The sequence below is a fragment of the Orcinus orca genome, chromosome 6, assembly GCF_937001465.1.
Source record: "Orcinus orca chromosome 6, mOrcOrc1.1, whole genome shotgun sequence".
In the NCBI taxonomy this organism is placed as follows: domain Eukaryota; kingdom Metazoa; phylum Chordata; class Mammalia; order Artiodactyla; family Delphinidae; genus Orcinus; species Orcinus orca.
Genome location: NC_064564.1, coordinates 69463672 through 69482203, shown reverse-complemented (window position 1 = coordinate 69482203; position 18532 = coordinate 69463672). Strand labels below are relative to the sequence as shown.

General features: G+C 41.0%; 1 protein-coding gene across 5 annotated transcripts in view; it reads left to right on the top strand.

Annotated features, from left to right (window-relative positions):
- KANK1 (KN motif and ankyrin repeat domains 1) overlaps positions 1–18532 on the top strand; it is a 190968-nt gene that overhangs the window by 52015 nt on the left and 120421 nt on the right. For all 5 annotated transcript variants that reach the window (XM_033440234.2, XM_033440233.2, XM_033440230.2 and 2 more), the window contains exon 2: positions 14252–14376. The gene's annotated coding sequence lies outside the window, so the exon portion shown is untranslated. The remainder of the gene's footprint in view (positions 1–14251; positions 14377–18532) is intronic.

Here is an 18532-nt window from a genome sequence, read left to right as displayed (position 1 = left end):
GTTGCCCCATTTTAAAGCCTGTTTGCCATCTGGAGCAATGCATGAGCTTGTCAGAGTCAGACCTTCTCATCTGAGTATGTTTCTGCATATGTTTTATAACTTTAAGTGGCCAAGTGTTATTGAATTTAGAGTCAATTTTTTAAACTGCATCAGAACTGTACAGCATAAACAAAGTTTATAGTCTCCAAAAAAGAGAGAGGAAGAGAGAGTACTAACATTTATTGAATGCCTAAATTCAGCACTTTGTGTTCTCTGTTTCATTTAATCTTCATGCTCCCATCAGGTAACTATGATTGTTCCCACTTTGCAGAGGGAAACAAAGATCAGGAGTTAAGCAGTTTTGACTAAAGTCACAAACTAGTCAGCTGTGAGGTAGAAGGTGACCCTGTATGAGGATAGCTTGCATTTCTTTTAACGAACTCTATGCCAGGTATGGTGATAAGCATTTTAACATGCATCATCTTATTCACTTTCACCACATTTAAGCCTAAGAGGTTTTAAAAATCAGTCTCTCAAGACTATTTTTAGATCAGGGACAAACACTATTAAAATGTTGATGTATTTTCCTTCCAGTCATTTGTACATATTTTTGTATAATCTCTTCAACTTCATTCCCATTTTCATGTAACATTATAAATGATGCATTTCCTCATAATATTTTCATAAATATGTTAAAGTCTATAATAATTTAATAATAGTTTAAGTTTCTGATGCTTTGCTGTTATAATAGTGGGGCAGTGAATGTATTTGTGCCTAAATCTGTGGGTGGTTTTATTTTTAAACAGTTTCTTAGTGTGTATTATTAGAAGCAAAATTATAGGGTCAGAAGTTAGAAACATTTATTTTTAAAACTTTTACTGCTTTCAAGGCCCTTGATACATTTTGCCCAACTGATTTTTAAAAAAATGAGACCACTGTCCACTGCCATGGCAGTGTGTGGGTGCCTGTCTCCCTGTAGACCTATAGCCCCTGGGGGAGGGACACATGGTTCCAATGCTCCTCTCTCCAGCTGTGGTGCTCCATCCTGGATCCACTGCACTGTGGGGTGTTGGGAGGCTGGCAGGGCAGAGATCTCTTCTCAGTCTGCCTGACACCAAGCGTTTGCAACTGTTTGACGCACTCTCTGCCAGTCCTCCTGCTGTGCCTCCATTCTGTCCACTGCATTTTGCAAAGCATTGTCTTACTTATATCCACTCAGAATGGCACAGTACTTACCTTGTTTCTAATTGTATTCACTTTTACGTAGACTTACAAGAGATTTATCTCTTTGATTGGATTTTTTTTTTTTTTTGTGGTACACTGTTGTGGCCTCTCCCATTACGGAGCACAGGCTCCGGATGTGCAGGCTCAGCGGCCATGGCTCATGGGCCCAGCCGCTCCGCGGCATGCGGGATCTTCCCGGACCGGGGCATGAACCCGTGTCCCCTGCATCAGTAGGCAGACTCTCAACCACTGCGCCACCAGGGACGCCCTCTTTGATTGGATTTTTAAACAAGCTTTGGATTTACCATTTCTGTTTTTTTCTGTTGTTTAATGCATTCATTGTTGCTGAAGTATTTTGTTTTGTCATAATTTTTTTCAAACAAATGAGTGTTTTTGCTCCTTTGGAGCTGTAGTCCACTTATTTTGATTACTTAGGGCTTGCATTTATCTCTGTGCTCGCCTTGACCATATCCCATAAGATTTGATAATTAGGGCTTCTGTTTTTATTCATTTTATGCCTTTCCAATTCTAATTCATTTCGCTATTTTCAAAACAGTCTCATATTAGGATTTATATTTCTTTGAAACAATAATTATTTGGGAGAATAGTTTCTTTTTCTTCATGTATTGAGTTTTTGTTTAAATGCCTGTTATTTATTTCTGTGATGGTTTTGTTGTAATATGCTTAGAGTATGGCCTATCCTTGCTGCTTTGCAGAATGTATTGAATTTTTCATATATATACTTATATATCTATAAATATATGTGTGTGTATATGGGCATTTGGGAAAGATGTATCTCTGTAAAGTTAACTTAGACTTAATTTTAAAATTTGTACTGTATCTTCCTTACCATGACAATATGATATCTTTAGCATGCCCTGAACATGAAGCCTGGGCTTGTTTTCTTATCATGGTTAACAGTTTTGGGATGACTGAGTCTCACTCTCCGGCTGCACTGTTGCCCAGTGGGCCCAACTGGGTGTACAGCCTGTGATACGGAAAGAAATCAAGACTCAGGTCCCTAGAAACCTAATCTATGACCTAGACCTTGTCCCTGAGGTACTCTGACTAGAAAGTTAATCTGTTAGAGGAACTTTCATCATCATAAAAGGCAGAAATAATTTTCTTAATGCTGTTGATAAAATCTGGGCACATCCTGCTTCACACTATTTATTATAGAAACTGAGCATTTGAGACTTACTTTCCTTTTTAAAAGCATCTGCCTCCGTTAACTTATATTAATTTTCATATATACTAAGCATTTGAACATTTGTTTTTTGGAAGTTTTGGGAATATACTCAATATATATGTATGAATTTAATAGTTATTTAAGACTCCTTGTATTAGTCCTTCATGAGACTTCGTAAATATGTTTAATGTCTGCATAATAGTTTAACAATAATTTAAGTTTCTGACTTTTTGCTGTTACAGTCGTAGGGCAATGAATGTATTTGTGCCTAAATCTGTGGGATTTTCTTGAACATAGTTTCCTTAGCGTATATTAGTAGAAGGGAAATGAATGGGTCAGAAATTACAAATGTGTGTGTGTGTGTGTATATATGTGAGTAAAATAACTGGAACCACATGAAAGACCCTTGATGCATTTTACCCAATTGCTTTCTTTTCAAAATGGAAAACTTTCCACTCCCACGGTGGCGTGTGAGTGCCTGTCTGCCTGGAGACCTAGCCCCAGGGTGGGATGGGTGGTCTGGGCCCCTCCACCCAGCTGTGGTGCTCCATTCCAGACCAACTCTGCTGCAGGGTGTTTTGTGTGACAGGGTGGTGTCATGTGTCTTCTCCACAAGAAAAGGCATTGTTACCAAGGCAAACAGTGACACTTGATACAGCTATGTACACACCAGAGCCAGAGAAAAGCTTCACCTGAGGGATTGTTGACAATTGCTAGAGGTTGTGCCAGTGCAGAAGTTACATAGTTTTCCTTTGGCAACACGTGTTAATGGGTTTGTTGTAATGTTGGAGCCCTACTTAAATGAAAATTCTGAACACTTACACTGGAAAAATATAAAATAAAAAACCTTAGTTGGGAATGCATTGCTTACAATTTAGCAAATGAGATCACAAGTTGTTAAAGTAGGTTGCTTAAAAAAAGAAAAAGGTAAGGAAATAGCTATGATTTGCTTTTAAATAAAAAAAATATAAGAACACATTTTTAACAAGAAACAATGACCAAGATATGTTCTCTGGTCCCTGGGCACTTATAATCTCATGTAATTTTACATTTAGCAACTTAACACAATTCTGTTTTTTTTGAATGGATGCCGAAATGCCATTGGAGCAGAGTCTCAGCTGAGAAACTTAGATACATAGAGATTAATTAAATGGAAATAATTTTGTTTAAAAGGCGGTGCATGGATTCTTCAGGGAAAAAAGAAATATGGAAAATTTTATAGGAAAATGCTTAATAAGTATCTAGTAAAGATTCAGATTTTGTTCTTTAGCTTCTTGTCTCATAAATTCAGTCCTAAATTCACCAAGCAATGTTCTTTCCAGTTTACCTTTGGGTCTATGTATGGAAGAACTTGGAATTTCAGTTAGCTTCGTAATTTCAGTTAGCTTTAACGAGAGGCTCAGAGTAGAGAGCTAGGAGGAGTTGCCTATAGGGGTCAGGCAGGGAGATTAATGGGGCTGTGCCCATCCACTTCTGCTCTGTGCTACCAGGATGTTTGCCAGGGTAACCTGGTTTGTCTTCATAGTGAGAGGAGTCATCTTATCCTACGGAAGTATGAATCACTGATGCATCACCAGCAGCATCTTGCCTTGGTCCTTGGGCTGCAAATATTTGGAAGGCCCACCTCAGACCCACTCCTCCCTTGGGAAAGGTAACAGAAGTTCTATGCCTGTAACATCCCATAAAGGCTAAGGAGCAGAAGGAGGGTGAGTGGGCAGGCCGCCAGCTGTCTGTGCTGAAATACCAGAGCCTGGGCTCTGATAATTAATGAGGTTTGAGAGAACATTTCCTTGGCGTATTCTACTGCCTGACCCAGTTGACTGGGTCACTCTGGGGAAATGGGCCTCCATTCCAGCTCTTTCCTCCCAAGATTGCAGTCTGGCATTTATGTGATTGTTAGTATTGAAATGAACACCTGTACCATCCTATTCTCGACAGGAGGAAGCCTTTATATTTTGTAATTCTTTATTGAACGTACTCTCTTTTTTTAAGCATATATATTTTAAAAATTTGAAACCTGTGTATATTTGCTCTGTCATTATACACATAGTGGAACTTGATTGGAAAATAATTTTTTTTTCATGAGGAAGAATCAAAAGCATCTTCTCAGAGTATTCTGGATTTTGAGAAGCTCACATTTGCTAGGCTTTATCTGTTTTCACGGATAAAGATTTCTTCTGTCTTTTCTGGTGAATGTGGGAAATCAGATACTTGTCTTAAATGTTACAAACTGTTTCAGTTAAAGCCAACAGTATTATAAAAGACAAGGCAACAACTGATACTTGGTAACATCTTTAAAATTACATGTTAATAACTTTGAATCAGATTTACAACACTATGGATGTAGGTAGTCTCAATTTACATATGGAAAGTTAAAGCACAAGTTACTACAGTACTTGCCTGAGATGTCGCATGATTGATGACAGAATCTATATTCTTAGTCCTTTATGTAAGAAGAGACTTCTGTTTTTATATAATAAATTAATTGGGTAAGATAGTGTTCTAGTTAATAGCAAGGAATAAGTTTAACAAATGGTTCTCAAAGTATGATCCTGAACCAGCATCGTTCGCATCATCTGAGAGCTTGTTAGATACTTAAATTTTTAGGGTTTGCCCCAGACCTCATGAATTAATCTGCACTTTGTGTTTTTAAAAGGCCTTCCTCACACTTGCGATGCACTCTATAAAGTTTGAGAACCACTGGCTTCATGTAGTCTTTCCATAATGGTTTGTATAGTTTAAATGCTTGGGGTTGCTGAGGTGATGCACCTGAGGCAGGAAGCAGTGGGGCAGCCTCCCTAGCGGCCCCAGTACAGATGACCTTAGCAGGCCCTCAGAACCTGACTTTCAAGGTACAGAGAGAAGATAGGTCAGGAGATGGAAGAGGAACTAGTACTTGGGCTGCCTGTGCTATGCCAGGCACGAAGGTGGCCTTCCACGAGGTCTCTTGCATTCAGTCCTCACCCCAGTCATGTGTGTGCCGTAAGGATGTTCCTCATACTTCATTGGTACTTAACATCTTGTAGTTGTAATCTCATTGTCATCCATTTGCTTTGGTTCTTTGATGAGAGAGTTGATATTCCGTTTCATTTTGGGAGCTGTGCGTTGGCTCATAGGGCATGCAGTTTGGGTTTGAGAAATAGAAAGCTTCCTGCTAAACTTGGTGCTTCTTCCTGGAACAGCTGTTTTACTTCAGGCATGTCGGGAGAAGGGGAGGAAGGACTTTGTTTCTCTTGTAAAGTATTGTATTCCCTGTATCTAAGGTAAGGTGCTTGGTAAACAACTGTTGATACTGTACTCGGTTGTATCATCTCCTAAAGAGCTTGTGTCCCCTTCCAACTCACTTCTGTTTGTTTAAGGCAGTGGTTCTCAAATTGTCATCCCCCGTTTCAGCAGCAGCTGTCCCGCTCCAGACCTACTGAATCAGAAACTCTGAGGTGGGGCCAGTAATCTGTACTTTAATAACCCCCAAAGTGATTGCCATTTATGCTAACATTTGAGAACCGCTCGTTTTAGGCAAGAGGCGTAGGTGTTTGGTTTGTTAAGGTGGTACCTTCTCTTATAATTTTCCAGGAAAGTAAAGATGATTCACATTTAAACTTTGGGATTAAGGGCACACTGAAGATAATATGGCATCCTCCAAAGCAGCTGACCAAGAGCAGACTACCGATGGATACCTGCTCACACACCCTTCCCTTGCTCAGAGTCCCAGCGAGGGGGACTTCCTGCCACCTCATCCCCAGGTCACCCCCAGATGTGGTCCCTTCCTCCACAGAGAACTGAAAGACGAGAGAGAAGTGGTAGAGGGTATAGAGCTTTCCATCCTGGGGCTTACTGTTGAAAGGGCAGAACTGAGCCAAGTGGTAACCCCATCAGAGAGGAAATCACTTTCTGATCTGATCATTTAAAAAAAAAATCAAACTTTTGCTTTCTTTGCTTTAAGTGGAAATATTCTTCCTACTTTATGTATCTAGATACCAAGTAAGGAAGTTGCTTTGGATGACTGAATGCTCCTTATTCCATATGCAGTCTCTTAAGTGTAACTTTTTGGGGTTTTTTTGGCCTGTGCCAAACAATGGAGGGTAAACAATTACGTATATTAGCGATATAGTTTACACGATAGCAGTTAGTCAGATATTTCATTTCTGATTGATTAATCCTAAAAGAGAAAAGCGTTTTTCTTGAGCCCTCTATACAATATTTTAAAAATTTAATATACATATCTATTTTATTTTTTTCTCTAGGATTGTATCACAGTTTGAGGATATCTCATTGGTGATTTAAAAAATGCATCCATAAACAGCTAGGTTTATACATTGTCACAACATCGATGCAAGTTCTTAAGGAAAAATCAAGGGTGACAATTGAAAATAAAATACCCATTGCCAAGTAGGACCATTCTTTACCATTTCAAGAACTTGTGCTTGCATGTTTATGGGAGAAATTATTCCAGACCCTACCAGTTCTCTGTCAGAAAACATAATATTCTGACAACCGTTTTCTCCTACCTATGTGTAATATTTAACTTCTATTTGAAAATGTTGACCCAAGCTACTTGGGCTTGCATAGGCTTGATATCTTAAAATGCAAGGGGTGGGCACTGAGAGCAGAGCATATTCATAATTCCCGGAGTTTTACTATTATGTCTTGATTTAATAAAATGTCCGCAGCTGAAAGTAGCAGGAGAAATTGACTATACACAGGTTTGAATATGTTTTTTTTTTTGTTTTTTTTTTTTTGCGGTACGCGGGCCTCTCACTGTTGGTGGCCTCTCCCGTTGCGGAGCACAGGCTCCGGACGCGCAGGCTCAGTGGCCATGGCTCACGGGCCCAGGCACTCCGCGGTATGTGGGATCTTCCCAGACCGGGGCACGAACCCGTGTCCCCTGCATCGGCAGGTGGACTCTCAACCACTGTGCCACCAGGGAAGCCCTGAATATGTATTTTTTAATATATTCAGGTAGAGTATTCAGCCTGCAAGCCTAGGAGAATGGGTTTCAGTGAGGCAGAGTTTGGCAGGGAGGCACTCAGAAATGGAGGGACGAGAGAGTCTAGCCAGTGGGGAGCTGTTTGTAGTTGAGGGCGTGAACTATGCTGTACATAGTGCGGGGTGGGGTGGGAGTCCTTCCCCGCTCCACATCCCACCCCGGGTCTACCTCCCTCTGGTCTGATTCAGCACTCGCCCAGCACACCCCGTTATTAGCTTGATAACATGGTAACAGGGAAAGAATGGTATTCAGTTGGGAATCTTTGACTGCAAGGAATAAAACCAACTTAAGGAGCATTTTGTCAGGATACTGAAGTGCTCCAAAGAATCCAGGATCCTCAGACAACCTAGAATCAAACACGGGAAAGTGCAAGGAATTGGAAAGACTCTGTGTGTTGGCCCTGCTGCCCTCAGCTTTATCTTCACCTTTCTGCTGCAGACCAGCTCTGTCTGCGGAGCTGTTCCCAGGTGCACCTGCACCCAGAGCCTGGCTGGCAGCTCCTCAGCCCCCATTTCTAAGCCCCAGAGGAGGACAGATTTGCCTAGCCTGGATCTGAGATCTTTAAGTGGTCCAGTGAGCCATGATGGGCGAGATGTGTGTGCTCTGAGAGGCGGCATGGGAGGCCCACCTCTGACCCTGTGGCTGGCTCAGAAAATTCCAAAGAAGGGAGTAGTTTGCATAGAGGGGACAAAAGCCGTGTCGTCCCCCCCCCCACACACATACCATTAACATGCTGCTGTGTGTTTATGCATTAGCCCCACTCTGGGGGAGTAAATCATCTTTGGCTCCTAGAAAATCTGGATGTTAGACCTGAAAAACTTTGGGCCAGACTGAATCAGGGTCTTGAATTGTGGTGAATTTTCCAAAGTGACTCCACTGCATGAGGCCCTGTGGCTATCAGCCTCAGATGCCTCCAGAGACCCCTGTCTCTGTTAGTGCAGACCCTTTAAATAGCAGTGGTGATGAGCGAGGCTGGGTGTTCCTGGGGAAATGCCTGCATAACGCAAAAGCCTCTTGAATCTCTGCTCTAAAAGCTTTCTTTATCTGAATGACATTCTGACCCACTGATAGAAGCCAATGAACTAAACAAAACTAATTTTGCCAGAAAAATATGTAGGTTACTAGATCTTAACCCTTCTGCCTTCATTTGTTCGCTCAGTTGTTAATTTGAATTGGGAATGACTGTTAGTTCACAAACTGAGGAGTGCAAGAAATAGTGCATTTTCCTGAATCAAATTAGTTTTGACTGTAAGCTTCTGCTCCCCTGGGGTAGCAGGAAAGTAACCTTGGTCAGGCTTGGATCTCTTTCCTACACCACTCTCCCAGGGGGTCATGCCAAGGTTCCAGACTCTGACTACAAGTCACGAGGGCAGGAAAGCGCCCTGGGTCATCTGTTCACATCGGTCCCTGCTGATTCTGGGCCATTTTGAGGCTGGGGAGGTTGCTTTGTCACAGCCAGGAGACCAAGCTCAGCATCTGGCCATTGTCTTGGGGCTCCGGCACACATTTGGGGGTGCTGCCAGGGAGCATGTATGGCCTTCAGCTTCTCTGAGTCTCACACTCACTCTCCTCTAAGAATCTCCTCTTAGTATGTAGGGGGGTGGGCGTGGGAGGGTGTTTCTCTCTTCTCAAACCCTTTCCTCCTTAAGGAAGCCCAACCACAGCCTCCCTGAAGCAGGGAAGCCAGAACCCTCTCCCCACGTGCATGAGGAGAGTCCAGAGAGAAAACATCGAGGAAGCCTCCTAGCCAGTAACTCTCCAAGTGCTGGCTGCAGCAGGCGGTGTGCAGGGCTCTGCCTCCTGTGCGGTCACCGAGCAGCGGTCGCCTGTGGGCAGAGCCCCGCTTTGAGGCATCACCTGCTCTTCCTCATGGCTGCTGATTTATGGGTGGCTGTATCTGCCCCTAACTGGCAGGAGTTTGAGGCATTTGTTGTTTGGATGTTTCCAAAGCCAGTTTGTAAACCTGTTTACTCCAGAAGAGTAGCCTTCAAACTCTTAAGCATTTCTATAAATCTTATTGAATTTATAAAAGTATGGGGGAAAGATTTCCTTTTCCCTTTTCTGGCAGTGGATAATTTAGTTCTGCTAATATTCCTGCCGAGAAACTTACCTACCTGGCCCACACACATGCACTTTTACCCTCAGAATTCTCAGTGACTAGACTAATTGTGAGTGCATCCAGTTTCAATGCTTCCTTTTGCCATTGTTTTAGATGCTACCTTGGCCACAGCACAACTAATGCATTAAAAAATAAAAACATTTCGGAAGTATATATTTAGGATTAAATCAAGGGGAGTGCTATAGAAGATGGCAAAGCTTGCACAAAGCATTAATAAAAATATGTGGTCTTGGGCAATCAGCATATTACATAGGAACTGTGAATGCCTCTTCATCTAGAATTTCAGTACAAGCTGTGCATAAAATATTTACACAGCACAGTGCTGCTTCACCCCTGACAAAAGCATAGGTTCGGGTGTACGCTGTTACTACAGACATCACTACGTGTAAGCAGCTGAAGCACCTTTAAGGGTATTTGGAATGTTAGAAAGTAAAGTGTCTGTCACGGGGTTCAGTTAATAGTGACTGATGAAGTGGCCTTGGTTCCTAAACAGAAATGTGTATCTTGTTGCCAGAATGGCACTTAATAGTAAAGCCACATCATAGAGGAGGGAGAAGAAGAGAGGTCACTAATGTGAAATTTAAAGGAATGGATGGTATAGAAGCTAGTAACCTGGTTTACTGTTGGTGCAAGGGCTGGAGTAGTCCCCGCGATGACTTTTAAGAAAGAAGTGTTCCTAAAAACACAGCTGAGAATAATTCTGTTACCAAGCCTTTTTTAGGATCAATGCAGAGCTCATTTGTAAAATAAAAATCTAATTGTTACTTTACTAACTATGCATGCGTATTACATCTCATCTGTAAAAGAGGACTGATAACACCTGCCTAATGGGCTCATTGTAAGGATCAAAAGAATAAGGCACCTTAGTAAGTACTGAATAAGAAACAGCATTTTTAGTTTGTTTTTTGAGTTTTTGCTTGCTTTAACAATAATTACTTCCATTCATGACTTTACCTGTATTTTCTTTAATCCTCGAAGTAGACCAGTGAAGTAGTGGTATTTCCATTTTAGAGATAAAATTAAAAATTGGAACTATTTGCAACACGTGTCAAAGTTCATACATAGTATCTTTATATAAGGATGCCTCTGTATCCTTGTGGTAGAGGTCCTTTCTGGCTCTAATAGGCTGGAATTGGTTGGTTTTGTTCCTGATAACCAAAGGTTCCCAATTAGTATACCATCTTCTTTGCATTATTAGGGTACCAAGTTAATAATATCCTTCATAGATGAAGAGATGCTACAAATGAATAATATGAATACTGTAGCAGAAAAACAAAGGGCATATACAATAAGTGCAGAAAAGTAAAAAAATGTTCAACCTCAGAGATATGCTAATAAAAGTCAACTTTTGGAATCTATAAGATAGGATAATTTAAAAATTAATACTACCCAGTTTTAGAGGGAATATGGAGAAATGTACCACTTATATACCACTTATATACCACTAGAGCACAAATTGGGTGAAACATCCTGTAGGACAAGCTGTCAACAATATCAAATGCATATTTTTTTCATACGTTTGACCCATGACTTTATCCCTAGCAAATACTTAATGGTGTGTTTGAGGATATCCATCTCAGCTTTATCTACATAATCAAAAATTGGAAGTGACTTAAATGCTTCAGGGGGGTTTATTAAAATTGATTATTGTACATTCATTAAAAATAAAGGCATAGGGCTTCCTGGTGGCGCAGTGGTTGAGAGTCCGCCTGCCGATGCAGGGGACACGGGTTTGTGCCCTGGTCCAGGAAGGTCCCACATGCCGCGGAGCGGCTGGGCCCATGAGCCATGGCCGCTGAGCCTGCGCGTCCGGAGCCTGTGCTCTGTGACAGGAGAGGCCCCAATAGTGAGAGGCCCGTGTAGTGCAAAAAAAAAAATAAATAAATAAAGGCATAGAAGGCTAATAAATGACACAACACTTCCATCAAAATAAAAATAAATGGGAAAAGTAGGTTACAAATAATGCCTAGAATTCACTTTTAGTAAAAATGTCATATGCTTACACATTTGTTTATTACGTCTATGGATGTGTGATGCAAGCATACCAAAGTAGAAGGAAAAGTCAAAAATGCTAATGATGCTTATCATTTTTTTCTTTATTCATATTGGATTGTTGTAAACTTTTGGTAAAGAACAAGCACTACTTTGAAGGAAGAAAAAGCATTTAAAGTTATCTTTTGACAATTTGGATCTATTATGTAGGTTACCCAGAGGTAGTAATATGGTATCTGACCTGAATCTGGATTTTTGCTCTGTTGATCGGATACATTTCAGTGTCTGTTTTCTTTTTCTTTGTTAAATAAATATCATTTACCTAGAGCAGGAAAATATAATTTAGATGTTCAGACTTGATAGCATATAGCTGTTGAATGGTTCCGCAAGGTCACTTAGAGAACCAAAACCAGGCACACAAGGGTGGTGTCAGGAGAGAGAGGTTGGAAGGGTTTCCATTAAATTATTTTCAGTAGTCAAGCTCTGTGCATATGGAAAGGCAAGGAGCAAGGGAATAATAGTGAGAGTTTTTATCAGGCTGGTAAGTAAACTTCAGGGTAGAGAATGACCAGCATTTGGCTTGATAACCACAGTTCTTAACAGGAAAGTCTCAGCTTGTCTCCATTTGCCCTCCTGGCTTCTTTTCAGTCCCCTGCAGTCCACATCCTGGACCAGCCCTATGGAAAATTGTCCTCAGGGGTCACCAGTGACCTCCTTACTAATTGTTACATCCAGTGACACCTTGTTAGTTCCCATCCACAGCGCTTGAAGTCACTTATCTTTCTTTGGGTTGATGTGCCTCTCCACCCCCACGGTTATCCTCCTGCCTCTGTAACCACTCTCGGTCTCCTTCATTGGTTCTTCTTCCTCCATCTCCCTGAACCTTCACTGTGTCTTCTACTAACTCCCCTTAGAACCTTTGTTTAGTCCTAGTGGTTCAACCGTCATCTTTTTTGAGGTAAGAGTCTAGCAGCCAGTCTTTCCTTACTGTGAGTCATTCCTGCTGCTCCTTGGAGTTTGGTCATAAAATGGTTTTTGGAATTAGAATGTGTTGGCTTTGACTCAAAATCTACAGACATTGGAGATACTTAGAAGTCCTCTCTTGCTCTAGGAGAAGGCCCCTGGATTGTCTATGAATGGCCTACTTAGTGATGATGGAATAAGCTCCTTGTGTGAGCCTCTCCACACAAACAAAAATAGTGGAGTTAACAACGGAATCTTGGGTCAAGGCACAAAGGCTTATGAATTTCAAAGAGCATTTGTAGAGCTGATGCAAAAAATACCAGGTTTGTCAAAACTTTGATGTAGTCCGTGCCAAAATGACAAACTAAAAATAATCAGAATAGTCGCTTTCCAGCTGGAGAGCTAAGCTCAGTAAACTAGAAACAATGGCCAGTACCATTGCGACACTGTGTGAGTTAAATTATCTGGAAGGTGGGATCGCCGAGTCTGTGAACTCGAGATAGGCCTTGACAGAGGGGTTAAGAAAAGCTGTATCTTGCACGGGGAATGATAGTTGCAAAATCAGGGTGTAGGAGTATGTGTTCTTTGGAACACAATAAGACGTACCTGACTAAGAAGGTGTTCGTTGGAAGCTGGAGGAAGATAAGATAAAGTAGGGCCAGATTATGGAAGAGCCTGAAAGTCAGCAAAGGCGTTTACATTTAATGGAAGAGAAATGTATTACCACTGTGGAAATGGATGTAGGAGAACACTAGATTTGGAGATGAGAAGAACAAAGAACTTTAGAGCTGGAGGTATCCTGTATGGTGGGGTGGGAATGACTGATGTTTGTTGTACATGCTGTATGTCAGGTGCAAGATCTCATAGTTCTTACTTTAACAGCAACCTTAGAGGTAGATGATATCGTTCGTATTTTATGTATAATAAATGAGCTCTGAGGAAATATAATTTGTCAGAGTTTTTAGAGTGATTGGGCCAGGATTCAGCACATCTGACTTCAAAGCACAATGAGGATGGAGAACATTGAAATCAGTTCTTGATTTTACAGTTAAGAAAACTGAGACCCAGGAGATAGGGGACTACCCAAGGTTACCCACGTAATGGAATGAAAGCAATTGGATGGGTAGTGTTCTGCAGAGAGAGGCCAGGTTAGAGGCTGCTGTTGTACACAGGTGGGGGTACCAGAGAATTTGGTACCAGTGGAGACATAGGAGTGAAAAAAAAAGTAGAGAGCAGTAGGACAGACATTCAAGGGAAAGTGGCAGTGGACTGATGTTGGAATGGGCAATGATGGAGAAGGCTGACGTGAAAACAATCCCAAAATTTTAATCCAGGGGAACTGCCACTCACAAACTCACAAAGAAAATCCTCTGTGGAGCTAGTTTTCAGAGAAAGGCCATGTAATTCTTATGGGCTTGTCTGATTCTGAAATGACAAAGATACCAAATATAAAAATTGATGGTATTCATGAGCTGACTTATGTACATATTGATGGATACATGGAGAGCAGTAATGGAAGTGAAGGTGAAAGGATGTGAGGAACCAGCCCTTTTCTTTGAACTGGTGGTGAGACACCCTAGAGCTAATGAGTAACTTTTATCTAAAGCAAAGGAGACTCACGTTTGCATGATATCCTAGGTTCTTTTTTATTCTGGTCTGCACCTTCCACCCCCAGCTGGAGAATGACTTAACCATAATAAACTGCATAGCTGTCTCTAGTAATTGATTCCCCCTCTCCTGTTGGAAAGGAGTATTGCCCCATCACATTTCCCTCAATGAGACTCTTTTTTTCTTTCAGGATGATTGTCACTGTACTGGATGGACTGCTGAGCTATTGAATTACTTCTGTCTTTTGACCACACTAGGAAATTGTCCATGGAGTTGAGATATTTATTGCAGTAATTTCTGGCCTTACATACTTAGGTAAGGTATACTTTTTTCCATATAACTATCATGAAGTTGTCATGCTTTTCTTCTTTAACTTTGCTTTTTAAGAGACATTAATCTGTTCTTTTCTTCTACCTTTTATGCTCTATTAATCACTTCAGAGTGCTCTTAATCTTCAAGTATGTGAGTGCAGAAAAGACTTTTATATAATGAAATACGAGCAAGCTGTTTGAAGAATAAAGGGGGAAATGTATTCCTCTTAAGATTAAATCAATAAAAGTACCCCATTTCCTTAAACAGAAGATGCATAGACTGGATTATACTAGAGAAAATAAATTGAAAGGAGTATTTATTATTAAGTCTACCTGAAAAAATGAAGATACTTAAGTATTAATATATTGCTGGCTTTATTCAAGTAAAGAAAATTTGGAAAATACAGGGAATTTAAAAGAAAAAAATGTGTTATTTCACTTCCAGAGATAACCAGTGTTAAAATTTTACTGCATTATTTATAATATTTGTTTCTACAAATATTTGTAATGGGGTGTGTGTGTCGTATGTGTTAACTTGCTATATTTTTGCAAATGAGAAACATTTATCACATGCTTGCTACATGCCAGGCTCTGTACCAGCTTTGTACCAACCCCTTTACATACATTAATTTATTAATTCTCACAACTCTATGAGGTTGGTGCTTTCTTATCCCCATCTGTACACAAGAAAACTGAAGCTCAGAAAAATTAAATAACTTGCCCATGCTCACATAGCTGGTAAACCCACTCAGAACTTGAACCAATCAGATGCCAAAGCCCATACCAACAGGCTTTTTTACATACTTCTTTTCCTTGACAATGTGCTTATACCTTTTTTCCTGAAGCATCATTTTACATGACTATATGGTGTTCACTTATGTGGGTATGCAATTGTTTCTCTACCCCATCTCCTTTTGTTGGACATTTATTTGTTTTTCTTGATTTAGTTTTAGAAACAGCATTGTAATAATATCTTTTGTGCACATCTATGATTATCTCTCTATGGCAGATTGCTGCGAGTGGCATTGCTGAGTCAGCCACAGTGTGGGAATGTATCCTTCAGTGTTCAATGCATTCTTCTAATTGCCTTCTCGAAAGGTTGTACCAGTTTGTATTCCCACTAGCAGAATATGGAAGTGCCTGATGACCCTAAGCCTTCAATGACATTGGTAGTTGGCAATTGAATAATTTTGTTTGCCTTCTTAAAAGAGTCCAGGTGTCCTTGGTCAGGTCCATCTTCTTGCCTCTAACCCTCTAGAGCCATAGCCTCCTGACTGGTTTCTGTGTCTCCACTGTAGACCTCATTTTGTCACTAAAGGAACTGCAGGACAATGGATAAGAGCATGGGCTCTAGAGGTAGATGCCTGGGTTCAAATCATGGCAGTACTGCTCTGCCTTAGTTTCCCCATCAATAAAATGGAAATAATAATAAAGCCATTTCCTGTGGTGGTGCTAGGTGATAGTTGATATAAAGGATTCTAGAACAAGTGCATGACTCCTGGTATGTGCTCAGTAATTGTTGTCTACCGCTGTTGTCTTCCAGAAGTCCATGCTCATATAATTAAAAAACCATATCTTATATGCAGTTGACCCTTGAACCACATGGGTTTGAACTGCGCGGGTCCACTTATGCACAGATTTTTTTCAGTAGTAAATACTGCAGTACTACACGATCTGTGGCTGGTTGAATCTGTGGATGTGGAACTCTGGATATTGAGGAAGCCAGACATGGATGGAGGGCCGACTATAGATTTTTGACTGTGTGGAGGGTTGGCACCCCTAACTCCCACGTTGTTCAGGGGTCAGCTATACTTGTTTTAAATTAAATATGATTATTACCAAATTAGTAATTCACAGCAGAAACTACATGGTGTTGTATATGTTAACACTGTGAGCAGTCTGAAGGTCACGAATAACCATCCCTGTCTCTGTTGATGATGCAAGGTCAGGGTACCGAGGGGAGAGTAGTAACAGGAATAACTAAAGTGGTAAAGAGCTTTATAAGCTCACAGAGAGAGCACTTTCACATGCATTATCTCGCTTGATCCTCGCAACATAACTGTGAGGGAGGTGGAGCCAGGTATCATTAACCTCTTTTTACAGAGGAGGAAACTGACTTGGAGGAATTAAGTGACTTGTTCACTTGAGGTCATGGAAATGGTCACTGGCAGAGCTGAATGTGCACTCTAGGCCTTCCGACTGTAAATCCTTACTCTTGATACTTCGTGACATAACGATAGACTGAAGAGGTGCAGGTGTAGATACCGAGGTGTAGAAATGTACCAGAAAAGGAAGGAGCAAAGAGGGATGCCGCCTGGGAGGAGGAAGCAGATTTGGGATAAGGAACTTGGACATATTGAAAAGAAGGCAGGGACCCAGTGGGGAGGGAGGAGGGAAGGAAAGAGGGAGAGGGAGGGAGTGGGATCAGAAAGAGAAGGGAAAACTGAAGAGGCCAGGACTGCAGGACCCATAGGGCTGGCTGAGGAGCTGGAGGGAGGGGGGCTCTTTCTTTGCAGCAAGCAGGGAGGAGGGAAGGAAGAGATGGAGGTTAGAGACTCCGGTGCCTGGAGGTAGAAAGGAATATTTGAGAGGGCTGAAGACTTATGGCCTGAATATACCTCCTAAATAAAGAAGAAAGTATTCGTTGAGAATAAGAATGGTGGGCTTGGGGGTTTTGATTTGAGAAAGAGGAACTACTTAGAGTAGCCAAGGTGTGAAGTGGACCAGGGAATTAGTAAAGGGCCACCAAAGACCTTTGCAGCACAAGAGACAGGACCCAGATAATGTTTAGGCACCAACTTGGCAGATTCTAGGGCTGCTCTAGGGGTGCTGAGAATGTACACTTGCCAGACAAGGATGTTTCTTTGTGAGCAAAGGGTAAGACATGCACTGGCTCGACATTAGGAAAGGTAAATTCCTCAGTTGCCTATGGAATGAGAGGAAATCACACTCTACAATGATCCTCTTGTTTCCAAATACCACAGTGGCTATCAGGCTGTGCTCTAGTCCTGGGGTGCCCTTTGCTCGGAAGTTAAGTACTGCAGTGATAATATTTGTATACAGTTGTCCTTGGTGTAGGGTGTTTAATCAGTGGAGAAAGAAGAAGCACTAGTTCAGTTTTTGGTTCTGGAAACCTTTGTTAGGACTGTGCTTATAGTCAGAAAGGTGAAGTAGGGAGATTAGATGGTTTCTTAATCTGTGAAATGAGGAGTAGACTAGATAGATGCCTCCCAGTGTCCCTTTCTGCCACACCATTTTCTGATTCAACTTCAGTCTACACTGAGTCTTCTATCTATGACCTCCTTTACAAGACAGTTTAGCATTTCTATATTTTTATTTTATGGTGTCCTAGATATTTTTTTGCTTGGATACTTTGCTTAATATTAAAAGTAATGTATACTGACTGGTAGATAAATGAAAGATATATAGATAAAATAAAAGGACCTGTTGAAAATGCACAATCCTAGAGAGCCCAGAAATGAATCCACACACTTATGGTCAATTAATCTATGACAAAAGAGGCAAGAATATATAATGGAGAAAAGACAGTCTCTTCAATAAGTGGTGCTGAGAAAACTGGACAGCCACATGTAAAAGGATGAAATTAGAGTATTCTCTAACACCATATTAAAAAAATATAAACTCAAAATGGCTTAAAGACCTAAATGTAAGATTGGATACTATAAAACTCCTAGAGGAAAACATAGAACACTCTTTGACATAAATCATGGCAGTATCTTTTTGGATCCATCTTCTAAAGTAAAGGAAATAAAAGCAAAAGTAAACAAATGGGACCTAATTAAACTTAAGCTTTTGCACAGCAAAGGAAACCATTGACAAAACAAAAAGACAACTTACTGAATAGGAGAAAATATTTGCAAATGCTATGACCTATAAGGGATTAATATCCAGCATATATAAACAGCTCATACAACTCAACATCAAAAAAACAACCTAATTAAAAAATGGGCAGAGGAACTGAATAGACATTTTTCCAAAGAGGAATGCAGTTGGCCATCAGGCACATGAAAAGATGCTCAACATTGGTAATCATCAGGGAAATGCAGATCAAAACCACAGTGAGGGCTTCCCTGGTGGCGCAGTGGTTGAGAGTCTGCCTGCTGATGCAGGGGACACAGGTTCATGCCCTGGTCTGGGAA